Here is a 22,873-nt window from a genome sequence, read left to right on the forward strand (position 1 = left end):
ATAAGCTTTGGCTTCAGACTTCGGCCCAGGAGAGTAACATCGCGAGCCTGCCATAGGGTTTGGTATCTACTGTCTGGTGGCAAGGTATGACAAGTTTTTCATTCCCCCTAGTATTTCAGTCATGTACTCCACTAAGTATATACATACAACAAGCTCAATCAAATTCAGCTCCCAGAAAAAAAATATCTCTCCCAGCAACCAACCTGATTTGCCAACATCCAATACTCTTTTCAGAGATGGTAAAGGACAAATCCTGAGTGCCCCTTATAATTTCCTCTATACAGTTCTCACCACATCCAAATCTGCTATAGTAAGAGTATGCCTTATATAAATTATTTTTTGGGAACAAGTTCTGTTTGGCAGATATGGCTAGAAAATGCATCATCACCTGATTTATGCAACCAACTGCAACCAGCACAACCCGATTTTTTATTCACCACCAATGACTTTGCTCATTTTGAACTTTTTCACCAGGGAAATATAATTCAAATCATTGGGGTATTCTGTCACACTATATTCGGTGATCAATTGTTCATAACATCACCACTAAGTGCGTGAGTACCGAATGCTACATTAGGTAGACTGAATTTCACTTATTTCTCTTCCATATGGATCAAGTTTCTCAGTAGGAGTGAAGCGTGGGCGTTGACAACAGCAGAAAAGTCAACTGTGGAAGCATTGGAAATGTGGTGCTACCAATTAATGATGAAGATAAAATGGATCAACCGTGTATGTAATGAGGAAGTGCTGTGAAGAGTGGAAGAAAAGAGGTCTTCTAAATACCATTAGCAGAAGATGGAACTGCTTAGTTGGCCACATTATGAGACACGATGGCCTGATGACATCAAGAGTAGAAGGACTGGTGGAAGGGAAGAGGGGTAAGGAATGGCCTTGAATGAGTTTCATAGGGCAGGTCATTAAGGATGTATAATAGAAGGAATATGCCACCTAAGAATGTTTAGCAGATCTAGGAGATCTGCATCAAACCAATGTTAGGATTGTTGACTAGTGATGATGATTCTTCCTTCTGCTTTGTGGTGATCAGAAGTGAGCAAGGTAAACACATCTGTGCTCTCAAAAGTTGGACGTGCCCTGACGTCAGAGCCCTCACTGGTTCAGTGAGCAATAATGAGCAATCACCGCGGCTGTATGCCCCCAATCTGTTCAGTACCATGAAAGATTTTTTTCAAGAACGACACATAGGGTTCCCACTCTAACTAAATTATTGTTTATATAAACTGTGATTTTAAGCCATTTTAGGCAGAAATATTGATCAAGTAACAATCACAAGCCTCAAATCAACTAAAAATTTTACTAACGCAACAGACACTGCAGATGCAAATGCAGCAATGAAAGTGCTATCTCTCATAAAATTACCCATCATTAACTAAATTCAGTGCTGTCTTTAAGTGGTGAGTGGGAAAATAGAGGGAGCGGGTAAGTTAAGAAGTGTCAGAAATTTCACCAGGGTTAATGAACACTTTGGTTACTGGTCTTCCAGATTTGGTGCAGGCTTATGTCCAATGTGTCATCATGGCACATGGACCAATACTTGTGCTTCCAATATAAGTGTGCAGATAAATGCATTACTGACCTTGAAATATATTCAATATATCAATTTTTCTTTTGATCTGTCAATCCTAGTTCTACAATGAAGTGTGAGAGATTTTTCATGTTTTATGACAAAATTCACGACTTATTCACGGTTTTCAAGGTTGAGTGGGAGCCCTGGACATATCTCTATTTTAGTTAGAAATAAAAACTTTTAGGAATATGATTCCTTTAATCTCCCATGAAAAAGTAATCAGAATCAGAGTGGAAATGGTAGAAAGGCTTCAAAATTTACAGCTGCAGAAAAGTTGAGAGTGGAAGCTTTGGAATGTGTTGCTCCAGAAGAATGTTGACGATAAAGAAATTGATTAAGTAACACGGAATTATGAAGGAGAATGGGAGAAAAGAAGTCTTCTGAAAACCTTAACTTTATCGCCCACATAATGAGATATGATGTCCTCAAAGACAATCGACAGACAAAGAAAAGGAGAGGTGGACAGGAAGAAGAGAAAGGAATGGCTCTGCATGTTTTTCATGGGTCAGGTTATTAATGATATAAAAAAAGAAGACCATATGCATGAAAAGATAAGCAGATGTTAGACCGGAATTGAGGGATGTATGAAACCAATTTCAGTTTTGTTAAATTATAATGGTGATACAGTACAAAATATAGTTCATTAGTAGTATTACCTGATAAAAAGAGTCTTGATGTATCAGTTTGCTTGAGACACCATCAGTGCAATCATTGAGTATATGTCCTTCTTCATCATCGCTAATCTGATCTTCTTTAACAGAAGAGCACTTGTATCTTACCGGATCACTCTATTGGAAAGAGGGACAACAATGGATACCCATTTTAATCAATTGGTGAACAAATAAAAAGTGATCATGAACAAAGCTTGAATTACATGATTTCTGTAGAAAATAAATTATTCATGATGAATGATTTTGGCTTCTTTGTAGAAAACAGATTAACTTAACAAACCAAAAAGATTCGGCCAGTAAAATTCTTATTCCTTCTCATATAATCTAATGAAATCCTTAGTAGGAAGAAGGAACGGGAAAATTTTAAGAATGATTAGCTCTTAAAATTATTGACTTACCGTATCATCACAATTAATTTCCAAAAAAGAAGCAAAGCTAAGAGCACTGCTTTCTAAAAATATTGATACAAATTTGAAGATAGACGAATTCTTAATATTACATCAAAAGTGGAAGGATTTCAAGACTATGAACTACATGCAACATAACATGTCTACAACTTTTACCCCCTTCTTTGCTTGTCAGTATAACTCCTAAGCAGTGAGGGGATCTACAAGCGGCAATATTACAAGAGTGAAGAAAGTTATTCACGGAAAAAGTGTAAGTTATTTATAACATTCATTGTTGATATATGTATATTATGTGCCTATGAACATTCTTTAAATAATAGCAAATAGCTGTTTGCACATTATACCATGACTTGACGAAGGAGAGATTCTTAGGAGTTGCTTCATAAAACTGCTCTCATTTCCTCGATAGTTATGACATCAATCGCTTATGGGTGCTCTCAATTCTTAGTCTCACCATTGTAAATATTTATTTCCTAGAGATAGTTTTATAACAGGAAAGCTGTTTGTAGCATATTAGCTTGCACCTATTTCAATGAGAGTGGTTATTTTGATCGTGTTATTTATCGGAATTTTTACAAAAACCTAAAATGTATTTCAAATGTTTTTAAATAAGAAATAACTATAAATTTCCAAGCACAATGAAATTAGTATTTCCCTCGCGTCATTAGATATAAAATGTCATCATTGCTGTCAGTAATCGGGCACGTAATAAGGGACATAGGTGGAGTAAATCTATTCATCTTTGTACCCCCTCCAACCTTAGAACAGCTGGCAGGAGAGGTGCACGTCAAGAGACACCCTAATGCACCATCGGAAAATAACCTCGAAAGCGGAGTGCCGCCTATCTCCAGCACTTGCAGCAAAGGGAATACATAATGGTACGTGAAAACCATTTTTGTTAAATATCTCATACTAACAGGTGGTCATTTGGGAGGAAAGGTATTGGAGCTGAAAAAAAGAAACAAGTAAAGGAATTTGTGATGAGAATAGTGGCTTGAGAAGGAAATGTAGAAATTATTCAATATTCAGAAACCCTACCCTGATACTTAGGATTACTTGTAAAAGGAATATGCCGAAATATCTTGTGCAGATTACCATCCCAATCAAACAGCTGGCTAAGGTGATTCCTTGTACATTACATTTGCATTACACGCATGCCTCACATAGTGCAAGGGATGCATTCCTTGGGGTTTTTGTGCCATACGAATTTGCATTATATGACCTTTTAACACTGGGAATATAGGGATGCGTTCCTGGTAGCATAGGTGTTGTGCATCGAATTTCCTCTAATCCATACATATTCATATTAATAGCCTTAAAAACCTTATTTATGTAAACTTTTTAAGTATAAAATATCCTTTAAGATAGTAGGCAAGCATTCAAAGACTTTTATCCACATAAAAAAATTCGTACCTGCTCTTAAAACTCCCTCCTGTTGTGGGGGTGGGTTAATATCTGCTATTTCAGGGGTTTGTAATGCATTGCCGGCAGTTGACGAATTTACAAAGCAGCCGAAAAGCAATTATTGTGTCACCCAGGCCCCTTTGTCGCTTATCCAAATAACAGGCAAGTGCTAATTTGAATACCATTTCACTGCTTGCGGAGTTGTGAATGATAAGTCATTACTGGCTTTAATTTAAAGTCCCCCAAGGCATTAGCAGCTGCGCTTCAAATGCCTTGAAACCTGACTCAGTTTTCCTTCCCTGACAATGAATGAACAAGATTGCATTCTTTTCCAAAACAATATTGTCTCGTCAACACTTAAAACTAGTTTAGGGGGAAAGGAGCCACTTTCAATCACAGCTTGGAGTTCATCAGCAAATGTTGCGGTGAATGTGCTACCAACACTTGTAGATTCACCTAATATTGCCACATTGAAAATACCTGCTTGCCATTTAAAATTCTGGAACCAACTGGAGCTTTCACTAAATGTCTCGGAACGATTACCACCCTCGTCTTTTTGTTCAGCTTCACAATGAACTTTCCGTATGTGTTGATTGCTTGGTTGAAGTAGGTGTGCAAGAGGTCACTGATGTTTGAACTTCATCTTTATTTGGAATAAGGCATCGTGAGTTTAAACTCGCATGCAATATTGCTTTGATGTTCTCCATTTTCAAGGCAATTGGACTCTTTCAATTTCTCTTCTAGGTTTATGGCTTTTCTTGATAACTTCTTAGTTTTTCCCCCCACATTTTTATTTTTGGTCATTGTTCTCTTGGTTTTAACTCTGTAATGCTCTATCAAAATCACCTACTGCTGCACTGTATTCTTGAGACACAGAGGGCCTACGACTACTGGGAAGGAATGAAGCCATTGTATTTTAGACTCTATAGCGGACCCTTTATGTGTTGATGCTATTCATACACAACTCGCCAACTGCTCCAATTCTCCCCCGTGAATATCAATGACCTTGAAGGCCATAGACCTGGAAGTCAATCGCCCGATTACCCTATGATGGCAAAAATTACGTCCCATAACATACTGCTAAAAAAAACTCATTTCAACTAGCTCCACAAATAATTAATAATCTAAATTAACTATTTTCATTCTGTTGAGGAGACGAGATAAATTACTTTGGTAGGCCGACTATCTAGACCCAATGCCAAGTAATGCTTTTGTCCATTGCACAGCAAATGGATTTCGATTAATATATAAACAAAGAAGATTTTAGGCAAGCAATACTATTAAAATGCATAAAATGATAACACTTTCGTATGCACTGAGCACAAGTTCACGTGTTATCATGAGAGCGATAAAGTTTTATGATTAGGCTGCACTGCATGTCGATGTTTCCCCAAGGAACGAATTTGCGCTACATCGAAATTGCACTACATGAGGCATGGGTGTAAATCGATGTGAACCACAAATTTTCTATGGCAGTGGCAAAATACCAATGGCAACACCATTAGAACATTACAAATTCATTTTCCTAGTATTTATTTGGACACATCGTGCAGAAAAAATGAAAGAAAACGGTGGCACGGGGAAAAAGCTGACCTTGTGCAACTTGCATCATGTGTCTATCCCGTTGTGCAGTTGACGGGAGGGGGAAAAACCAAAGCCGCACAGAGGGATGATTTTGAGTTTTGCATGGACAGCATTGAAAGTGTTAACATCACTAACAATTGACATCTTTTGGCAATCAACTTGCAATGTGGATGCCCTACTCAATTCAAAAAGGGTAAAGAAGGTCTAACATATCCCTCATCCCCACAGAAAATTCCTGCTCTTTTTCATCACAAAATCCAAATCTGAAATATTTTGATTCCTATGATCATCAATATCTCACAAGGAATGAAAGTTATGCAGTTGAATCTGGCTAATAGCTGCATCATAATGTCACGATCAATCTGTTTCAGTGTACCTAAGTCAATAGTACTCAGTTTAACTCTCAAAATCCTAACATCCCCCCTTCTGTTCTGTGGTGAACAGAAGTGAAACTGTGTTTGTATGATCACATAACAAATGACTGCTCAGTGCCATGATAACAGAGAGCGTACTTGATCAGTAAGCAAAGTTGAGCAGTCAGTTTGGCAAAAAACAACAAATCTGTTCAATACATTTAATTTAATGATTCAAACATGAAAGCTCTTCCGTAGTTGTTCATGATTGAATATGCAAGGCAAGGCATTTCTGCTGAGAAGTCTTAGGAATAATGCATATAGGAATGACATTGTGCCGTAGAAAAATAAAACTATGCAAGGCAAAAGTACACTCACCAGGTCATCAGCGGCCAAAGGGTCTGCGGCATCACTTGAAATTCCAGCCGGATCTGACGTGTACAGAACGGGATAATTCTCCTCACTGAGGTGACCTTCATTCTCATCTTTTATGTGAATCTAGAAGAGGATAATGGGCATCACTCAATAAAGGCAAAACAATCACTCCCTCATTCGATAATTAAAACTCCTCTTTTAAGTGAGACCACTCCAGCTGGCCAAAATACTCATGAGATTCTTGCGACTCACAGATCAAACTCCAGCATATAAACGCTCAACTAGGGAAGGGAGAGCTACGCCACCAACATCACATGGTTAGAATGAGAGTATTGGCAACTTGCAGTTAGGGCACCACAGTGGGAACGATACATCAAGGTTCCACTGTACATTGAATTGTCTTCATCATTTCTTCACCTAGGCTTATGAAAAGGATACACAAGAGTTTATATTGGTTCCTCAGTTGAAATAATGGAGGATGATGGCTTGAACAAATAGAGGGCAATCATGAGACACAGCCTTGTAATAGCCACCACTAATGGCTTGGACAGAGATTTGACAAGGGTATCCAAAATTATACTCCATGGGATAAGTGACATTTCTGTCAACAGATTATCTATGCTGTACAACTGCTATTGACTTGCACGAAAAAATATTTGTGTGGTTCCACTTCCTGCCTCATGTGTCACTACTAGAAAGAACAACATCTGAAGGTTGCATTATGCCAGTGACTTCCCACAAAATACTTAAAGTTATAACAGACACACCCCCATTCCTCATACAACCAGGAAATTTGTAAAACTGAAGGTATTACACTCAGTTTTCACAGTGAATGAGAATATAACTTACCAACTTATCCTCCCTAGGCAATAAGCAGTCTGGCACAGGAATGTACACTTCAGTGATTTGGGCTGAGCATGCGAATTCTGAAGTGTTTTCAATCACATCTTGAATGCAGTCCTTAGTCTCCACACAAGGCTCTGACTCCTCATCATCTGCCCCTCCTCCTTCAAAACTCTGCAGAAAAAGTAACAGGGATAAACCTTTATCTCTTCAAAACACATACATGGGATACTCAAAGCATTACGGAGAAGAATGTTACACGTATTGCCTCTGCTATCACATAAAAATAGCTTAGTCTCTGCATGCCTGTTAATCAAATACCCAAAAGCTACAGTGCAGACTGAAAAAAAATTAACTGGAAGATCCCCGATATTCCAGGAACACACAGTGTCATTTCTAAATATCTTGGGGACCATGGAAGCTGCCCCTTCACAGCAAAATACACGACAGAGAATGGAGATTATTCAGATGCATCATTTTTCAGGTTTTTTTCAAATCATGAGAAATCAAATGACAGACTGAATGAAATTTGTTGCAGTTAAAAATTGAATTAATCAAGTTTCTCTATCGTGCACTCAATTTGCTTCTGCATTTATCACTTTCGTAGTAGTAGCTCATAAAAGGACAAGATAACTATTTATTGTTTTCTCAACAGTAGAATCATGGAATAAACAAGTGGAGCATGTTTTCAATGCATTTGTTATGTTCTCTTACCTCTAGTTAATACTCAAATATAAACTCTGGAATAGAATACAGGGTGTAATATTTATGCAGTAAGAAAACAGGCCTCAAAATCATCTACTCTTCCAAAACTATTTCATGAAACGGTTTTTTAAATTACCCTATTATATCCTTAAAAAATGGGAGACCATTCAAACAGCAATTATGTATTATGCTCGAAACAAAGTTTCTACTGCCTGTCAAAAGATGGCTATAGCACTGATTTCTAGTCAATTTTGAACTACCAGAATCATCATGACTCAAGCTTAGACATTAGGTGAACAAACTGCTCAACGACCACGATGAATACAACATGGCATTAGATACTTAGTGTTGAGAGAAGAGCACCATAAAATTAACCGAGATGCTGCTATAACAGAAACACTGTTACACAATTGGTATCATTGCTTCAAAGACAATCATTTCAATGATGACAACTGTCTATGTGAAGAAAGGCCAAAAACCTCCAGAGAATATCAATTGGAGGCATTTCTCAATGAATATCAATGCCATACTCAAGAAGAGATTGCTTTGTATTTGTAGTTGCCCACTAAGCCATTTCCAAGGTATTGCATGCATAGGGAATTTAGTGTCAAGCAAGGAAATTGCAATTCCAACGATTCAACAGTAATTCCACAGCATGAAATGCTCAACCTGACATTACAAGCCTAGAACATTGAACATTAAAACCTAGCTGGAAACACAGTGCAAAGGCTGAATGCACCCACCAAATTCCCCAGACATTGAATCATCTGATTTTTATTTGTTGCATTCAATAATACATGGTCTGGCAGATCAGCAGTTACACTCATATGAATACATTGAAAAATGGCTTCATTCATGCATAACCTCAAAAGATGAACACTTAAACCATTCCCGTGTTCAAGCTTTGCCACAATGATGGGGAAAAACTCAAGCTAGCAATGGACAACATCCTTCCTTTTGCACCACACACATAAGATATTCTAATAGCTACATATCTATCATAGGGTGGGCAGAGCCTTATTAATTAACCACATTTATAAATTATTAATCACATCATCCATTAAAATACAAATTAAATACACATCACAAAGTAAATCTTTAACTCTACAGTTATGTGAAAACGCTTATCACCACACTTACCTGCATGAACTCAAAGGTACTCCAAAAAAATCAGCAAAAAACATTAATTACACCTTATGAACTAAGAAACTATTTCTGTCAACACACTCCAAACTCATTGAGCAAAATTGATCCACAAATTAAAACAGCATCCCATTCCAAATATCACGCAATTAATACACAAAACGTTATCAAAACAAAAAAAAAAGTTTCAAGAGAAAAGACCTCAAAATAGATAGTAAGAATTAAGCTACTCTGAGGATGAATTTATAGCCCTTATTTACGTCGATAGCCAAGAAAAATTAAGAATGCAATAACCTTGCCAGGCATGCATATCATTAATTATCACAGGTTTTCTCTGCGCATAGAAGATCGTTATAAGTTACATGGGAATTCCACTGGGTCAGGTTCTCCAACTCTATCTTATAATCAGCCGAAGTTTCGATGTACGAGTTGTCCATCTTCATCAGGGCACCTGGACAACTTGTTGAAATAGAAATGTCGGCCATGATGGTGTAAGAGAATCTGAGAATTCTTTAGTAAGCTTCTGCATGCCATATTCTTTTCAAAAATTTTGAAGACCGTTATGAAGGATGAACATCTCAGTACCTCAAAAATGTATTTCCTAACACAGGTAACCTTTGAACTTATTTATGCATAGGTCACATTTAAACTTGCTTACCATAAAATTTGAAGAAAACTTTCCAATTTGAATATGTATTTTTAGAAAGAAAATAGTTTATCTAAATGATAGTGTAAAAATCTGTTTTTATAAGTACAAATGCAAATAAGTTTAATTAAGGCATTAACAGAAATGATTCTAGTCAAATATGCTGTGATTTAAATAGTCAAAGTTGATGCAAATATAAAAATTATGTTCCAATATTGGAAAATAGTTAATAAAAACAAACTTAACAAATAAAGAAAAGATATACCACATCCAAGTTCCTAATTTGCTTTCTAATTTTACATTTTTGATGAAAATGTTTTCTGGGTTAATTTTTCCGCACTTAAATTAATTTCTAATACTTTTCCAGTCTTGCCTTCATTGTAACCACCATCTATTCATACAAGAGGACTTGAAAATAAACCATCAATTTCCGAAACTTCGCAAAGATATTTTTAGTTATACATAACCATAGCCTCATGAGGTCATGGTTAAAGGTAAGGAAGAGGCTCCGAGCTAAAGAAAGATATTACGTTTGCGTGCACATGTGACTTTATTTGACAACGCATTGACAAACTAATTTCTGGGTCTCTGACACTTCACACTTTAGCAGCAAATCGTCAGGGAGTGTTTTGTTCACTTTAACATGCTCCGATTACCTAATCAAATACTTAAAAAGGTAGCGTGGTATAGCACAGTGGGTAGATTGCCTTTTTGAGGTTAAAGGTATTGAATTTGAATGCTACACTTTCCTAGTAGTTTAGCACACACTTAATTTTACCAGAAGACAAAATGTCTTCAATCGTCGCAATTGTAACACCAACAGCAACATTGATAGGACCTTGCCAAGGATTGACGGATAGGGAAAAACCATTTACGAGAAATTGGACTTGTTACACTTTTCCGTAAGCCGTTTCGAAAAATGCATCTTTCTTGATTCCTACTGCTGTCGACATAAACCAAAGAGTTCACCTCTAACTCTGTAATACTTTTACTACACCAGTCTTCAAATAAGAAATTACGACAAGTACTCACCCTGAAGCAACTACTCGGGAAGCTTTTTCTCAGAATGGAGTTTGATTCTAAACAAATCTTTTTGAAAACACTGAATTCCGTAAGTTTCTTCAAACACAGTGGACACATGGTAGTGGGCAGGCCATCTCCCACAGAAACCTGAGATGTTCATAAACAAGTTACACAGCAATTGAGTTAGGAATTAAAACATAAAATGTAGTAAGCACCATTGTAAAGAAAATCGATAAAATTTAATGTGCCACTTACTTGTAAACCAACTAAATCATGTAGGGCATCCTTCACAGTTATTTTGCATGCTACATTCGAAGTGAATATGCTGTAATAACAATCATGCTTCTCCCTACAAAGTCTGCAAAGGTCTATTTCTGGATTCCTATCTGAAGATTCCGTGATAATCCCGGTGGTGCGATTCATGTTTTCGATTCAAAATCTCATTCACTCTTTGAATCAGGTTTATCGTCAAAGAAATCATCCACTAAGCAATGACAAAGATCACAAAATCGAACAAGGAAACTACATTCACTAAGATGATGAGTTAAATGAAATACATTATAATTCTCAAAGAGAGGAACACAAAATCCAACACATGATGAATCGATGGAAAGATATATCACGACTCAATAGCATGGATTGAGAAAATTTTCGACAATTTATGACACGACTGTAAATTCTTCGGACAAACATCCAGGATAGGATTAATCCATAACGTTCACTTGTTATTAAATGACTATGGAATCAACCTCAGTATAGAACCCAAGTTTTCTAGTTGCCATTTTATCCGCCAACAGCACATCTATAGAGCAGGCCAAACATCGGTGTGTGAAGAGTAATTTATTTCTATAAAAAATTGAAGGACCATTTCATTTAAAATTCATCAATTGTTCGATTAATTTTAGTGCAAAAATGTTTAGTTAAAAGTTATTCAATCATCTGGCAAGAAAAAAATTTAAAGCCCAACTTCGTCGTCCACAAGGTCACATTACATCTACAGTCTTTAAAGAAATGAGAATTTATAAGAAAGAGTTCAAAATTCTCTAATGCAGAATAAATTTTTTTTAAAATATGTGTTATTCAAATAGTGCAATAAACCAGAATGATGCATCACATATTGTTGGAAATATTAGATTTTTCGATTTTAGGCCTTTTGCATGCGCAGTCCTCTAGCGGTGCAACTTGCAAAATAAGTCCGGTGTGTAAACTAAACCTTGTTACCTTGGTCAGTTAGGAGTTAGGCCGTCAATGAGCATTGAGTCCGTGTAAAATATTTGCTGTCTTTTCTGTCGAAATGCGATTTATTTTTTTTGGTACAATGTAAATTTGAGCTTTTTATGCTATTTTCCTTTATTATTTTGAAGCTTTTGCGTTGGTGTAAGTCATAGAAATGAACGTAATGTAGTAGAAATTTGTAAATAACTGAGTGCTGTGTGCATCCTTTGTTTGAGGAGTGAACTGGTTTAGAGATAGAATGAGTTATTGCTGTGAAAATATGAGTATTACCACTGCGAATTTCTCTGAGACTTCAGAAAGGAATTTCGAGGGTACTCCGTGCAGACTTTGCATGAAGAAAAATGATTATTATTACAACATATTCTTTTCAATTGCAGGGAGCCAGATAACTGGAAAGGATGCCATAGGCGATTTTGTTGACTTACAAGTAAGTGAGGGTTTTATTGATCTCCTTAGTAATTGTTTTATTCCGTTTTATGGGCATGTTTTCTACAGCAACTCTGAAATCTCTCGCGGATATGTTTTCATTCCTTTCGTAGGTTGCTGTTGGAGATGGCCTGCATGCCACTATATGTACACTGTGCTTGAAAAACTCATCGAAGTCAACGATTTCAGAAATATTTGTCATGAATCGGACGCAGAACTGACTAAATTTTCGTGTAGAAATTACCTTAGGGTGAGTGCATCTTATTTTATTTCATTGGAAGCCTCGGGTAACTTTCAAATAATGTGAAATCATTCACGTAACCAGATATTAACTTGTTCGTGTTAACTTAACGTGTAGCCCGGCCTTAATAGTTAAAAGTTCATATGGACTGGAATGAAATTTTTGTCAAATGTTTGTACTTGTGGTTTCAACAGATTATAGCAATAACCTGAAAATGTAATTAATCATGTACTTGATGAATCACTTGCCAAGGCGGGCGATGTATTTGTTTGTACGGTACATTAAGACGTACGGGTTAATGTCTAAATGTATGAACGCGAGAGTGAACGCCATAATGTACTGTGTGACCACCCAACTTGTGCGAATGCATTCACAGAAAATAGAACTTGTTCTAATTTGTTTTATGCATTCGTACATTACCGTTCTGGTCCGCAAAAATCATTCACGAAAACGTACAATAACTCATACCTGTTAATGCATCATGTAAACAGGCCTTAATGCTTAGTGACTGTATCAATGTATTACATGAAAAATTACGGAAAAGCACTTCTTATTAGAGATCAAAACTTAATGTATCATTGAATTTGTCATTTAACAATACTGACTGTTATGAAAGGACCTCGCCAATGATCCACGGAGCGTGTAAAAAGTCCAATTTCCCGCTTAGTGTTTCCGAATCCTGACGAGGCCTTAATTAACTCGCTGTTGGTAGGTACCTCAATGGTGACCACCGAAGTCGTTTTTTATTTTGGTATAACTAAGTGTTTAAAATTCATTCAGTCATAAAAGTGAATAATTTGAATTTACCAATGACCAACTTAAAACACATATCAATGAACGTGAAGAATTTTGTGGTATATGTTTTCGATTTATTTCTTTTGCTTCTTACCTCCTCTTTGTTTTACAACAGAATAATTCAGCTGCAAAAAATATCCAATGAGGCATTTTAACAAATCGATATAAGTATTTTAAAACAAGTTAAGATAGTTGATTTGTGGCTATTTAGTGCATTATTCATTACCATGTTACAATATTATATACGAATGCCATTTTTTTATATTTGATTCGTAATTGATTGATTTGATACATTTATTACTTGTTTAAATTACATCTGTCAGATGTTGGTAAAAAAATATATGCGCTTGCATAAAAAATGTTTATTCAAATAATTTTTTGTTTAATAGTATATTGTGTACATAATATTGCTGCTGTCAAAAATGAAAGTGTGGTATACATTTATTGCTCAGGAAAATGGGCTCATTCCCATAGGTGTGTTAATTCTAAGAGATATTTTTGCTGTGAAATACTATTTTTTATGTATTTAGATGTTTTTCCCATGCAGGGGTCCTCATAATTCTCACAGGGGATATTAAACTCTGTAGTGCTTTTTAAATCAGTAGAGGTCGTTTCTTTACCGTTCTTGCTGAAAGGTCTGTTTACTCCATGCATTTACCTGTACCAGTTATTATCTAAATATGTGAACCCATGAATTTAAACAAAAATGCACCGTGTAACCACACAACTTGTGTGAATGCATGAATAGACAATAGATCCTGTTCTGATATGGTCAACGCATATGAACACATTCCATTCTGGTCTGCTAAAGTCGTTCATACATTCACTCAATAACTTGTGTATGTTAATGTGTGGTGTAAACAGGTGTTAATAATATGAGGTGATGATTTTGAATCTCGTGATTTATTTTTTTGTCTTCTTTTATGGAAACGCTTATTATTTGTACATATAAGTTTTTTTTGTAATTAGACTCATGGATTAGATAATTGGATGTGTTTAATTTTATTGATCCATTTTGTTTTATTAATTTTGAGCACATGGAAAATTGTTAGCTTTTTTATTTGGTTTACACTCAAAGTTAAGGTTATTTCTAGAATCATATTTGCGCCCATTTATTATAGTTTATTTACTGATGGGATGTGGTTTTTTTATAGATCAATTTTGTTTGTTTAATCAGGAGTACATGAAACAAATAATTGTTGGTGTACAGATTGCAATGAACTACTTGAACGGGATAGTCTTCTTTTCTAGTATATTTTGCAATTTTATTTTAATGGCTGTCTTCGTGGGCAGTTTTTAGTATAAGTGGTGAACGACTTTGCTGAAGGAACAATTTGTGATAGTTTATGTAGCAATCACTAAGTCCAAGAGGTACTTCATGGCTTGCACTTGGCCACTTTTCATATATGGTCTTTTAGTATGAAAAACAGTAAGAAATCTCATTAATGTCGAATGAAAAAAGTTTTAAAATATCTATGTTTAAAATAATGCAATGCACCTCAATAATAGACTCATCGTTAGATATACCTCATTTTACGATGGTAAGCCTGTTGCATACGTAAACCTCTAGTGGAGCAATACGCAAATGAAGTCTGGTATCTAAACTAATTCTTCCTAGCCTGGTCAGTTATGAGCTAGGCCGTCAATGAATATGGAGTTCGTGTAAAATATTTGCTGTCTTTTTCGTTGAAATTCGATTTATTTTTGAGGTCATATGTTAATGTGAACTTTTTATGCCTGTTTCCTTAATTATTCTCAAGTTTTTTGCATTGGTGTACATCATAGAAATGAACGTAATGTATTAGGAATTCGTAAATCACTGAGTGCTTTGAGATTTGTTTGTGGAGTGAACTGGTTTACAGGTTGAATGAGTTATTGCAGTGAAAAACATAAGTATTATTATTGGGAATTTCTCCTAGTCTTTACAAAGGAATGGGGTGATCTCCTAAAATTTAAAGCTAATTTTTTTTCAAGTTTAGATGAGTAAGTTAAAGTCATTAACGTATGCAAAATAATATTTTTGCATATAAAATGTATATGCAAGATAAATAATTCATGATTCTCAGTATTCTTGTTGCTAAAGAGCTTCTAAGTTCCCAACAATTACCAAATTCTTTCATGCTACAAAAACGCCCTGTGACATCAGCAAGTAAGCAGACTCGCTCCATGGCAGTAACAAAACAGTGGCGACGATAACAAACATCTACGACGATACTGATTCATAATGTTAAGGGTGTGTGAAAACATATATGAATTGTTTAAAAGGTTTTACGGTGCTTGTAGTTCACTATGGTTGACTGTGACTTCTTAAAGACGCATCCTGGGAACATTCTGAAGGTAGATTAATTCGTGGCCACTTATTTCTTCTCCAGCAATGAAGATTTCTATGAGTTGAGAAGCCGCAAAATTGAAATGTAACATAAATTAAATCAATAATCTCATTCGCTAATAATCTAAAGCTTGGTTTGTGTCTCATTTAACTACTGTCATTTACTCATTGCTTTTTATGTGTACTTGGTGCAATATTGGAATATATGACGTTAACAGTTTAGAGAAATACAACAGATCATATTTTACGCCGTTTTCCTCAGCATCCCTAAGGTCTATACGAGAGACATACCGTGTTTCGGCAGTTTGTTAGGTTCAAGTGTTAATAACTTTGAGCCTTTTCACTGTTGGGGCCTAGGAGAAACCAGAACATTAAGTGAGAACAATAAGCTTATACTGTGGAAATTGCCGTGGATGAGGAGGATGAGAAAGTAATAAGTGCTATTTGTTAAGATGGTGCTGCATCTTCCAGTTTGCATACACTCTTTAAACCTGTCAATTATTCAGGATAAATATTTCACATGACTGATGATGGAATTGACATATAAAAAAATTAACTACGTACATAGATGCATAGGTTTTACTAAAACTGGGACAAATAGTCTACTTGCACCACTTAAACCTATTGTTTATTGGCCTCTGATGTCACGCTCAGCCAACATGGCAATGGGTCGTTTTGAGCGCAAGATTAATGTAAAATTTTCAAAGTGAAATTTTACGAATAATATTCAGCTTAGAGACAAACTGCTTTAACTTTAATTTGTTGCACGAAGGATATTTTTTTATCGCATAATCATTCAGTTTTAGTAGAATTCCCCATTCCGAGGGTACTCCTGTGCCAACTTTGTGTGAAGAAAATTGATCATTGTTACAACATTTTCTTTTCAATTGCAGCAAGCCAGATAACTGTAGAGGATGACTTATAAGATTTTGTCGACTGAAAAGCAAGTGTGGGGTAACAATTTTATTGATTTCCTTAGTTATTGTTTTATTCCATTCTATGGGCATGCTTTCCACGACAAGTCTGAAATCTCTTGCATATGTTTTAATTCCTTTTGTAGGTTGCCTTTGGAAGTGGCCAACCTGCCCCTATATGCCCACTGTGCTTGAAAAAGCTCATCAAATTCAATGATTTCAGATATATTTGTCATATTTTGGATGCAGAATGTTGTCTGAAAAATTTTGCAAAATTTTGTGTGGAAATTTCTTCAGTGTGATTGATTCTTTTTTCATTGTAAACCCTGTGAAATCATTCAGGCAAGCAGATATTAACTTGTTCGTGTTGATACCATGTAGCCCGGCCTTAATAGTTTCAAGTTCATATCATCGAGAATGAAAAATTTAGCAAAATGTTTGTATTTGTGGGCTCAACAGATTATAGCAATAGAAAAAGTAACTAAATCTTGTATTTGATGAATCACTTGCCACGAGGGGCAAAGTATAATGCTTAGTGACTCCAACAAAGTATTAGGTGCCAAATTTACGAAAAAGCAATTCAGTTACAGATCAAAATTTAATGGAACATTAAAGTTTTTAATGAATAATATTAAATGTTATGAAACGACCTTTACAATGATCGACAGAGCAGTGAAAAATGTTCAGCATTCAACAAAATACATGAATTGATTAATTTTTGCAAATATAACCCGTAAATTTGATGTTTGAATTGAATGAAACAAATATCTTGAATTCTGTATTCTTTGAGTTATCACGGACAGTTCCGTCTGGTTTTAGTTTTAGCTAATTATAACGTTAATAACCCGGCGATACTCGCGCGAGATTCCCGATCGAGGTTACTCGAGTCGGGTGCTCCTGACACCACATAGAACACTTAAAAAAATGGGTTAGACAACATTTAATTTGAAAAAATTGCTAAGATTAATGTATTTTTAAGTATAGCATCATTGAATCTACAATGGGTCATCCCATAAAACAGTAAACAATTTAATTATGGTTATAAGCAGTGCCCAAATGCAATACAATAAAGATGTACAAATGGAATTAGATTTTATAGTGAAGGAATGTAATGGAAGGGAAAAATTTAACTTTGAGTTTATCATTTAATCATCTGAATATACTTATTATGATTTAAATCAACTTTTACTTGCTGTTTTATTGTAAAAGGAGAGCGTCATCCTCAAGCCAGAAGTGACTCACATTTTCCCAGAAAAACGATGCTCGATTATAGTGTTGAAAAGTCTGAAACAATGACCATTGTGATTCCGTGTTCCATCTGAGAAATTTTTGTTCACACTTCTAATACGTACCTGATAATACTTGGATTATCCTGAGACTATACTTGGGGGTGATGTTCCCCCCAAAATTTATAGCCTAATCCTCATCTGTCTCCTACAAAAATTACTTCCTCAGAATGTTCAATATGCACAGTGAATAATGTTATCATGGCATTAGCACGGTAGTCCTTTTCTACTGGGTGCTGACTCATATTTCCATAACATATCAACGTTTCGTAGTCTAGGTTCCTAATGATGATAAACACATATTGATATTTTTACACTTTATGTTCCTCGTCACTGATCCTTAGAATTTTTCTCACAGTCCTTGGAAATATAAATCATAAACCTCACGCACATCGAATTATTGCACGAGAAACAGAACAATTTTGTTTTAATGTCTTTATTCTGCAAACGTACGATACATTACTACTTCTTTATTTCTTTGCTTGATACCACTTTCACGTGTTGATAAATCAGCGAAATAAGCTGTCTTTCTTTTCTGTTCATTTGAGATCATTTTATTTCCGATCTTCTCCTTATAAATGACTACCAACTCCCTCAAAATTTTTCGCAGGTATTTTGATCCGTACATCTTGCTTCTTAGATTAATGTTATTGTACAGACTGTCCCAACGGTCGTGTGTCATTTTTGACCTCTGATTTTAGTAACTTCCACTCCAGCAATATTTGTGAAAATTGGCATACTTATGGGGAAAGGTCCTAAGTTTTGTTGAATGCAAGCAAAATTTTAGAATTTTGATCATTTTACCTCACAATGTGGGCCCAAAACAAAATTTTGAATTCGCCTTTTGGGGTTTCAATGTTAAAAAAATCGAGACAGAAAAAAGTCTGAATTTCATTGATCTTAATGTCAATTCTTAGGTTTTCAGACACCAGGAAACCAAAAATAACACTTTTGTTCATGAAAATTCAACGGTTGACCCAGTCAGGTCACAGTCAAGGACATAAGGGTGGCCAAAAAATAGCATACAATCAAAGGTGTCGATCCACAAGCTATAAGGCATCCTCTACAGTTATCTCGCCTGCCACATTTGAAGTGAATATGTTGTAACGATAATCATTTTTCTTCATGCAAAGTCTGAACAGGGGTACCCTCTACTGAAATTGTACTGAAAATGAATGATTATGCGATAAAAAAAATATCCTTTGTGCTGTAAATTAACGTCAAAGTAGTTCTTCTCTAAGCTGGGTTTGAAAGGGTGCCCAAGTCATTGGTACTGTCCGAATACTCGTCTTATCCAATATTTGACCTCCAAGGCTAATACTGAGGTCAAAGGTCATAGAGGTAAACATCGGGCTACGTGACAACCAACGTGTCAAACCACGGGTTTTAAAGGGTGCTTAACTCATTTTTGCAGTGCATTTATCAATATTGTTGATTTTTTGCCTTTAGGAGGTCACAATGGGGGTCCAAGGGTCTTAGAGGTAAACGTCAGGCAAGTCAAACCATGGGTTTTTAAGGGTGCTTACGACAGTTTTGCAGTTCATTTATGAGTATTGTTGATTTTTTGACCTCCATATTCCCATTTTCCCATATTGGTCATATTGGGAGTCATTGGTCATAAAGGCATGATTTGATATATCCAGGAAACTAATGTCGCCAACCAAAGGGTGACAAAGTGAGTTGCGTGGTACACGTAGTGCCCATTTTGTTAAGTCGTTAACCTCCTGAGGTCATAATGCGGTCACATTCACAGAGGTTTGCACTAAAATATCCTGGAAATTAACCCACTCACCGGAATGTGTTCAAGGATGCCCCAAGACAATGGAGCGGTAAACACCATGCTTAATTAAAGGCTTAAAATGTGTTCTAAAGGGTGGTGCCGTTCCCATTTCAATGTTACTTAATTAGTGATTAAGAAGGGGATGGTGGGTTGAGTTGAGCCAATTTCCAACTTAACTGTGCATTAAAATGAAAGTAAAATTTAGGTTTATATTAATGTGAAAGTCAAAGTCATATTTATAAGTATTAGTAAAAATAAATATGAAGGACCCAGTATTCAATGTGCTCTTCCTCCCGTGCCAGGCATAATTTAATTCACTTGACAAATGATCCAGTAAAAACGTCCTCAAACATAAGCAGGGTAATAAACTCTGCACATCTTATTCTCTCTTTTCTGTTCTTCAACATTATTAAATGTTTCTTGCACACCAACTGCTTTAAAAATCCCCATAAAAAGTAATCGCACGGAGTGAGGTCGGGGCTTGTTGGTGGCCACTCAACTTCTGTCCCCATGGAAACCAGCTGATTGCCAAACTTCTCTTTTAGCAAATTGAATACTGCCTTAGACCTGTTTGCAGGAGCTCCATCCTGCTGCAACCACACTTCCTCAGCATTTCTGAAGTTTACCCACTCCATATCCCGGTAAAGGCTTTCCTTCAGCATAGCCTGATAGGTGTCTATCCTCACGTTCTTTTTGAAAAAGTATGTCCCAAAAACATGGCCAGCTTAAATGGCCATGAACACCATTACACCGTTTCAGTTTGACGACCGCTCACGCCGTGCTTTTGGATTACTTGTCGCCCAATATCGCGTGTGGGTTGAAGACTCAGTACTATTTTTTTTAAATATTGCTTCGTCCGAAAGCATAAGCTGAAACATAAAAGCGGTGGATGATTTTCATTTTAAATTTAGATGCATCATACTAGTTGATATAATATTATCAAAAAACATTAAGAGCAAAGAATAATAACATAAAACAACAGAATGAATAAGATACTAACCTGAAATGTGAACAAAGTGTTTTCATTAAGCTTGTTAATCATCCAGTTGCGGAAATGCTTTCGATAGTCAAGATCTCCTTCACGAAGCTCCTGCACCATTCTCACTTTATAAGGCTTCAAGTTTAGAATTTTTATAACGTGTTGTAACACAGATCTGGAAATGTCCAATGAAAGTGCACGTTGGTGGATGGATCTTGATGGAGATGCAAAGACTGAAGCCACAACTGCGTTTCTGTGCTTTGATAAGATTGTTGGGTGCCCTTTACAATTCCTCTTCTTAACATGTTCCACGATGAAACAATTTCCCTTCCTAAATTTGTCGTATAACCTGTGGTCCACTGTGCTTCTAAGGTAAACACCATGCTCAAAGAAAATTTTACGAATCGTTTTGATAACTGACTTTCCGTTTAATATGTAAGTCTCGATTATATCCGCCCTGATTGCGGGAGTAAGGCTCTTCATGGTGGTTCTTTCCACTATGACTAACAATGAACTAATGCCAAAGAGACATGCAGCTGAATAGTTTCCCAAATGGGTATCATTGTTGCTGAGGTAAGGGTTCCTGCATGAAAAGACTTGAAAATACATCAAACAGTTTTTGAGACATACAATAAGGTCAATGAGTAACTTTGTAACTTATGTAGGGTAATGATATATGGACAGCGCTATACCTTAGAACAACTTTAAAAACCTTTTGTCTTTCTTGGTAGTTGTCCTGATATTCCCGTGAAAGATTCTGTGACATTTGACCCCTACATATTCATCGGAGGTCAAAAACTAACAAGAGGGATATGTTTATTGCTCCACTGTCTTGGGCACCCTTGAAAAACTTCTTGAGTGATATGTGACTTATTTCAAATTGAAGTAAGAAGTTTTCTTGTTTATTTCTATAATGCATTTAGAATCATGGTAATTGTTGAGGTGTAATTGTTAGACTAAACTAGAGATATTGTCGCTGTGGGGCCCTAAACTTAAAGGTTTTTTTTTTACTTCTGCCCTAATCAAGCCATACTTTGACTATCGATTGACTTTCATGACTCGGCATCGTTGTTCAATGATCGCAATTTCGACTGAGGAGAATTTGAAAAAATGATTTCATTGGACATATTATTAGTATGAAAAATTTCCCTCCTCTTGATTTGAAGGTTGTGCAGTCAGATGGCTTCCAGAGATGCGTCTGTTCTGTCTGTCTGGACAAGCTGAGGTAAAACAGTAAATATGAGGACTTCTGTGTTTTCAGAATCCAGTGTCTTGGGTAATGCTCCACCTTCCAGCTATAGTTATGATTGGAGGGTAAAGGCCATGGAAAAACAGCTGCTTGATGCTGGAGTTGAGCAAGATCCTCTTGTCAGTGAGTTATTGATTAAGGCAAACTCCATGTTGAAGGTGGCTTACTTAACTCTTTCTGCCAAAGAAAAATGTTTTCCATTCTACGCATAGCATTAGAATATTTTTAATCTCTCTCCATTGAGGTGTAATTTTGAGAGGAGTACACTTCTCTTGTGTTTGCTTCCCTCTGAATTGGGTGCCGGGCTATTACCCCAGGCACTGTACTAGACCCTCTAGCCCATGAGTCTACCATCAAATTATTGTATAACTAGGTACTGTTTTTAATAGAAATATTATTTACGACTCACAATAATTTATACTTATGTAAAAATAAGTTACATCTTCAATTCCCTTTTGAATTTGAAATGGGTAAGGGAAATTTGGTTACTGTGTGGTAATAACAACGTGTGCAAAAAACAATCTCTTGGCCAGGAATTAAAAAAGGACTTCCAGTGTCCAGACGGAAGAAGGTCCTAAGGGCATAAGCATATTAAAAGAGGCTATGGTATTCAGTGTCTGGGCAAGAGTGATGTTGGGTTGGGCCTTCCTGAATTTTGCAAACAATTGGCGATTTCATAACAGATATCACTTTCATCGCTGCGTTTACATTCACAGCATCTGTCGCATATGTTAATTTTTAGTAGATGTACAGCTGGTGATTGTTTTATTGTTGGCTTATTCACAGACTGTCAATTTGGTGACATTGAGACCGTGAAAACCTGGAAAAAACGGTGAACTTCAGTATGTAGGCAGAGTGGCAACCCTAAAATCTCCTTTAAATCACTGGTCAAAAGTCAT

Source organism: Ischnura elegans (assembly GCF_921293095.1).
Source record: "Ischnura elegans chromosome 13 unlocalized genomic scaffold, ioIscEleg1.1 SUPER_13_unloc_4, whole genome shotgun sequence".
NCBI classification, from domain to species: domain Eukaryota; kingdom Metazoa; phylum Arthropoda; class Insecta; order Odonata; family Coenagrionidae; genus Ischnura; species Ischnura elegans.